Source organism: Medicago sativa, chromosome 7 (assembly GCF_051527215.1).
Source record: "Medicago sativa cultivar Bolivia chromosome 7, Bolivia_mono, whole genome shotgun sequence".
NCBI lineage: Eukaryota > Viridiplantae > Streptophyta > Magnoliopsida > Fabales > Fabaceae > Medicago > Medicago sativa.
In genome coordinates, this window is record NC_140755.1 from 10,064,535 (window position 1) to 10,072,660 (window position 8,126).

The following is an 8,126-nucleotide window of genomic DNA, read 5'->3' on the forward strand; positions in this document are numbered from 1 at the left end:
ATATGAAGGGGTGCCAATGTAACGTGACATTGGCCAACCACGATGTCACAAGTGCCAATGTAATGTGTGCACCATATAGTTCGACATTCTATGTTGGACAAAAGGATTTGGACTATCTATTTTACTCACATCATTTTTTATTTTAATCTTTAAATTGCACACCAAAACTAACAAATGCAAAGCATACCATATTATATACTAATTAACTCAGTACCCTTGCTTTAAAACGTAGTGACTCAACACCCTTGTTTTAAAACTAGTTGCAAACACCTTGATTAAAGGTCAATACTACAAAGTGTACTGGCACTGTGCCTCAAGTTTAAAACCAAAAAACCAAAATAGCACTGTAATACTAGAAATTGTGTCTCGGCATTACACCATAACATTACAAGCGAAACAACAAAACTATAAATAGAAGTCAAACACGACTTACTACGATGTATTGTCCAATGTGAAGGTTTGTCATGAGGAATCGGATCTTATCTCCAACTTTGTAGTTGTTAAGACGTGCAAAGCTACTCCAACCGAATTTAAATTTAACAAGCCTTGGTTGAGAAGTCTCATAAACAACGGTACAGTCCTGAATAACTTGTGGACTTTCCCACAACTTAACCCGAGTATAAAGAGTGTTCCTCAAGTACTCTCCCATCTCCTGAGGCAGTATCTACAAAAAAATAATGAATTGATTATCATTATGGTAATGTTAAAAAAATTAAAAGTAAACCATGGCTGCAACGTTTATATATTGCAACATTTATATATTTAGTACTCAACTAATTCATCAATCTGGGAAGGATCTTGTACGATAGTCAACACAAACGCTTTTGATTTCCTTAGTGCTTTGCTCCTAGAATGCCATGTTGGGAATTCATTGGGGTTGGTTTTTCGATCAACGTCAACAATGAAGTGAAATACACTATCTCTATTAGGAGTAGTTCCTAAATATTTGAACAAGATTTCATGGTGATGTTGTAGACAATATGCTTCCCTGATTCGTAGCCATCCTTCAGTTAAGATTGGATTGTTGTTGTGTTTCACGCATTCCAGATCAAACCTCCTTCCCGTGCATGTATAAAGCACCCATCTTTCACTCAACTCATCACGGAATTCACCAAAAAATGACGGTTCAATCTCACCTACAGGCTGAAACCGTTAAACAATGTCCGTTAGATTCAACCATTACTATTAATGTTAAAAGGTAATTCATTGCCGATTCAAAATAACATATCAAGGACATAATACGATATATACGACCTCATCTTTCACATGCACAGTAATGAACATGCCTTTTGGAGGGTGCACCAGCATTCGACGGATGAGATCAGATCTAGACATGTCGAAATGACACAACCTGCAACCCCTAAGTGGATGATGAATTGATAGTTGAGAAGAACCTGAAGTAACAAAAAGCGAACAAATTACAAGAACACAAATACTAAACCTAATAAGGAAAAATGTATATGCATGGGAAAATAAGATGATAGTAATGATATGAACCTTAGGGAATGTTTTGGACAAGTGCAGCGGATTCAAGAAGGATATGTGACGTTTTCAACAGTTACCACTTGAACGGTTAGCAACAATAGACGTACCAAATGGAATCGGTGCAGTTTTTGTAATTGGAAACCCAAACGCAGCCGTTGCCACCACTTGAAAAGATAATTATAGGTAAACGACTTTCAATTCGCGTAATGTGTATCTTAGTGTCAAGTACCAATGCACATAATTATTTCAACTACCACCAAACAAAAATTTAAATAGTTAATGGGATGGGATGTGTAGTGGTTGTGTCATCAATAAATGCCAGATATATATATATCTCTCTATATATGACTATGCACTTAAGTAAACACCACTAAATTCAATAAGCTAACTTCTGATGGAACTCCCTAGAACTGCACCATACAAATGTGGTAAATCACCCAAGAAACAGATTTATGTTGTCTATGCCGGTAAAAACCCTGGTATATATGAAAAATTGGAGGATATTGCAGAACAAATTGTTGGCTATGAATATACAAGATATGAGGGATTTGGATCCTATGTTGAAGCTGAGGATGCATGGTATAGACACCTAAACCGTGTGGCAATGCTAAACATTGGAGTCAACCATGGTGAGGAAAGATCATCCGGATCGTCACCCTCCCACCCAAGAATTCATTACAGGTATAATAATGGATATTCCATTTTTTTTAAAATAAACATTTGTTATTTAACTATTTTATTATATATTAACTATTATATATTTTAACTGTATAGGAGATAATTCATTTGCTCCAAACACCAATAATGCGTGGTTAGAGGAGGAACTACGTGAGACCTTAACTACTACAAAGTTGCGTGGTTAGAGGAGGAACTACGTAAGGCAGCTGATAAGAACTTAGAATTGGAACTTGTGAATCGCATGTTGATCTTGAAGATGGATGACTTGAAAAGGGAGTTTGGTTCGTGCTAATGTTTGCCAGTGTTTTAATGCATTTGTGTGATGTTGTGTTATATTTTCATGTATTTTGATGCATGTGGACTATTTTCGTGTATTCTGATGTGTGTCATTGTGTTTTAATATTTTAACGTTAATATATTGGTTCATCTAATATATATTTTGGGTTGTAGTTTACTCAATGTGGTAATTTGAGTATGATGTGTACTATTTTCGTGTATTTTGATGTGTGTCGCATTGTGTTTTAATATTTTAACGTTAATATTTTGGTTCATCTAATATTTTGGGTTGTAGTTTACTCAATGTGGTAATTTGAGTATGATGTGTACTATTTTCGTGTATTTTGATGTGTGTCGCATTGTGTTTTAAGATTTTAACGTTAATATTTTGGTTCATCTCATATTTTGGTTTGTAGTTTACTCAATATGGTAATTTGAGTATGATGTGTACTATTTCCGTGTATTTTGATGTGTGTCATTGTGTTTTAATATTTTAACGACAACGATAATATTTTGGTTCACCTAATATTTTGGTTTGTTGTTTACTCAATGTCGTAATTTAATTTGAGTATGGTACTTAAGTGTTATTGTCAATATTTTGATGTTGCAACCTAAACAGTGTTAATTTTTCAACAATGTTTTTCAGTGTGTCGTATTGTTTGCAGGGACGGACCTGAACAAGGCATGGTGTTGCAAGTGCCACACCAGTTCAGGTCCGATTTATTTTTTTATAATTTTGTTTTGTTCGATTCACTTTATATTTTGACTCATATATTAATACAGACATCTAATTTTTATTGTGTTTATACGTCTGTCTATATTCTTACTCATATATTAATACGAAAACATATTTTTTTTAATTTATATACGTGTCTATATTTTTACTTATATAAGAGAACTTTTTTTTTTAATTTATACATGTGTTTATATTTTAACTTGTATATTAATATGGAGACCGATTTTTATTTTTAATTTATACGCATCTCTATATTTTTACTCATAGTTAATACGAAAATAAATTTTTGTACAATTTGTACATATGTCTATATTTTTATTCATGAGAAATGCTTGAATACACGACTTGCTTTGTCGTGGGATATGCACGACCGTGTATTCCACTAAACACCGTTCAGATTTTTTTAATTTGTTTTAATTAAAATTGAATTTAAAAAAATGAAGTGATGCCACGTCACCTATCGTGCATGTCGTGTGTATGGATTTGTCGTGTGATTTAGCAATGCTCTTTATTCATATATATCAATATAGAATTTTTTTTTATAATTTATATGCAATTGCGACTTGCTTCCAAATAAACAGGTAAACGCTCTCACTCATCCGTATGCACGGGTATCCTGCTAGAGCATTAGACATCTCTTGTAACTTATATAGAAAGAAATGTTCTTAGCACAATTAGTAATGATATAATTTTAGTTCATTTTCAACAAATAAAAAATATATTGTAAAGAAAAAAATATTTAATTATTTGACAAAAAAAAATTGCCCCACTAGCATTCAAAGTCCAGCTGATCCGCCCCTGATTGTTTGTTGGATATGCTCAAATTGTTGGATTGTTTTTATTGTTGTGGCCAAGCCTAAGTACATTGCACTGAAAATAAAAATAAACAAATTATGAAGATCATATTTATTTTTTTTTGAAAGAAACTGAATCAACACGAGTGGTTATTATAATGGTTTTTAAAATTAAGAATACCAATAACTTTATAATTAACCAATGGAACCTTGGAAAACGTTGTAACGGTTGCCATGCATCAATTAATGTAACCTTTCGAAGGGTTGCATCTCTACAAATAATCTGCAATTATGTATATATAAATCCCAATTGTTGGACAACATAATCATTATCATTTTTGTACTTACTCCTTGCAAAACAAAATGAATGATCAAGGCAATTTAGAAGAAATGTCTCCACAATCATCCGTTGTTACAAATGACGAAACTAGGGTTAATATTGAAAACCTCTTTGATCAAATAAAGGATATGCTAGATCTGAGTTTTGATGCTTTTAGTTTGGATGAAGCCCGTATCTTGAATTTGAAAGAACTAATGGAACAAGTTAGTGTCTTCAAAGATTCCTTCAATGATGTCGAAGTTGGGTTCTACCTTGCCATCAAATTCTATCTCTATTCTTTTGGTCCTAACATGAGAAAGATTAATAACGATCTTGCAGCCCTTCGATTATGTGAGCATCAGTATGGTGTCTCGCAACGTGAACTTAACTTTCTCAATAAACAACGTGAGATCAATTCTGAGAAAATTCTGAAGCATATACTTAGTCAATCTTACCATGAAGATCTTCTCAAAAAACTTGGAAAAAGACTACGTACTCTACAAGACATGGTAGCAACTGGCCAACATGTCGAAGATGATGAGATCAACATTATCGAGGAAAAAATTAGAGTCGCTAACGTAAAATTGGGACTCATTCCGAGGATGAAAGAATCTACATACAAGACTCTCAATGAAGTGATTGCTAAAATTATGGGAGGTCACAATGAAAGATCCGAAATTGAATCTAACATGAATAAAGCGTTCGAAACTTATGAAGCAGCACTTAGTATCAAGAACGAATTAATAGAGGGATGGACAGACTTACAAGCGTTTGTTTGGATGTAATTTAATAATGGTTACATTACCATCTAATTTAAATTTTTATTTTACAAAAATGAGTTAGGTTAATGCATTTGTAATTTGTAAATGAGTTAGGTTAATGTAATTTGTAATTTTTATCAAGTATGTGTTATAAAGTTTTAAATGTTCGTTAATATCAATTGCATTAATTATCATTTCATCGTTAGTTGTCTAGATCGTAGTTGCATTTTTTCAATGTGTTAGATTATTGGTTGTGTTCTGCCCAATTTGATGTCCAATGCATCCAAGTAACAATATATACATACATATAGTTCAGACGCTAACCGTTTTGAAAAAACAAAATTAACGGTAAATTTTCATCGTCCGTGGACACGCGGTCTTTGGGTGGACACAAAACACAGAAAAGTGAACATGCTAAAATCATTTGAAAATCAATGATCATTTAATTGTTATTTTTTCTATTTTTTCCTTTTTATGTATATGTATATGTGACCAAATAAAGGGTCCAAATCTTTGTGTTGGCAAAGGGTACAAAACCCTTACAAATGGCTGTCACAGTGTCTCTTACCGGTTTTGTGATGACATCATTAGATTCCTGACGAGGGCAGCAAAATCTTCCAAAAATCTATCTAAATCTCAATGCATCACCATCAACAGTGCACTGTAGGGAAGTAGGAATATAGGCCTGCATTGGTAATGATAGTAATCATTATAGTGCTGCAAAAGAGCCTGTGTGCACACGCGTTTCGGTCCAGTGTGCCATCAATTTATTGAAGTGAATTAGTCTTCATCTTTTCCTATCGTTGATCTCAGATCGGACGGCTACAATATCAAGAAGACATAACCCGTCTGAACAATCTCAGCCGTATATTTTAATCAAACGGCATCTGTGTGTATCTGCATTGTGGTTATGCTTCATGTTATCTTACACCCAGTAATTAAGCGGGACTATAATTTTGGTGAGATTTTTTCCTTTCAAAATTTAGGTGGGATTTATTTCCCTCAAACATAAATTCATCTGTAGATAACTTTGTTTGATTAATTTTTACTCCGTTTCAAAATGAATGTCGCTTTAGCCAACAAAAATTGTTTCAAAATGAATGTCACTATCAGTTTTCAATGCAGTAATATTTTTTTCTTTTTAATTGCACCCTCTAATTAATACTCTGCACACTAAGTGACTTAAGTCGGAATTATATGTGTTATTGGATCTGACAAAATATCCCATTAGAAACGTAGTCAATTGGAAAGGTCGTTACTCATATGATCAAAGCATAGTTAACCGATTGAATGCAACATACTTACCGTGTGTTTGGATAAACATTGAAAATAATTGATTCTTACAAGAAACTCATAGTAATTATATAAGGACATTATAAGGAGCAATAAGGGACCAAGAACTCAAGTTACCCAAACCGGAATCTTAGTTGAGTCGATCTAGGAGAAGATCCGCTAAGAAATCCTGGTAAACTTATACAAGGACATTAAAAGGAGCAGTAAGGGATCAGGAACTCAAGTCACCCAAACTGGAATCTTAGTTGTGAGTCGTTCTAGGAGAAGATCCCCTAAGAAATCCTGGTAAACTTATTGAAGGACATTAAAAGGAGCAGTAGGGGATCAGGAACTCAAGTCACCCAAACTGGAATCTTAGGTGTGAGTCGATCTAGGAGAAGATCCGCTAAGAAATCCTGGTAAACTTATACAAGGGCATTACAAGGAACAGTACGGGATCATGAACTCAAATCACCCAAACCGGAATCTTAGGTGTGAGTCGTTCTAGGAGAATATCCCTTAAGAAATCCTGGTGAACTTATAGAAGGACATTAAAAGGAGCAGTGAGGGATCAGGAACTCAAGTCACCCAAACCGAAATCTTAGGTGTGAGTCGATCTAGGAGAAGATCCGTTAAGAAATCCTGGTAAACTTATAGAAGGACATTACAAGGAACAGTAAGGGATCAAGAACTCAAGTCACCCAAACCGGAATCTTAGCTGTGAGTCGATCTAGGAGAATATCCGCTAAGAAATCATGGTAAACTTATACAAGGACATTACAAGGAACAGTAAGGGATCAGGAACTCAAGTCACTCAAACCAGAATCTTAGCTGTGAGTCGTTCTAGGAGAAGATCCCCTAAGAAATTCTGGTAAACTTATAGAAGGACGTTAAAAGGATAAGTAAGGGATCAGGAACTCAAGTCACCCAAACCGGAATCTTAGGTGTGAGTCGATCTAGGAGAAGATCCGTTAAGAAATCCTGGTAAACTTATATAAGGACATTATAAGGAGCAGTACGGGATCAGGAACTCAAGTTGCCCAAACTGGAATCTTAGTTGTGAGTCGATCTAGGAGAAGATCCCCTAAGATATCCTGGTAAACTTATACTACAAGGACATTACAAGGAACAGTAAGGGATCAGGAACTCAAGTTAACCAAACCGAAATCTTAGCTGTGCGTCGTTCTAGGAGAAGATCCGCTAAGAAATCCTGGTAAAATTATACAAGGACATTACAAGGAACAATAAGGGATCAGGAATAATAATGGAGCATGAAATCAAATTACCCCCAACAGAATCTTATGTGTAAGTCGATATGGGAAAATATCCCATTAGAAACCTAGTGAACCTGTAAGTACATTACTCACACAATAAAAATAGATGTCAACGACTAGGCAACATACTTAATCAATCGAAGCGTTCAATAGACCTTATTGGATTATGAACGGAACATGAACCGAGATTACTGCAATCATAATCATATGCGGTGTAGAGAGAGCTTTCTTCTTAAATACTGCAATCATAATCATATGCGGTGTAGAGAGAGAGCTTTCTTCTTAAATTTTGAATCCACCACATGCAGAAATTGTGGAACTTGGTTTTGATTCAACGACGTATTCAATTTGCCTAAGGTTTTCTTTTGATTCTCTACAAAGGTTTTTGAATTGATAGTCAAAAGCTTTTAGAACATATCAGTTTTTTTTTAACTGCTAATTCCAATAAAAAGTTAAAGATCAATTGAGTTTGAATAAATAAAATAATCAGAAAATTATGTACTATGTTTTTCGAATGTTCTTAAAACTGGA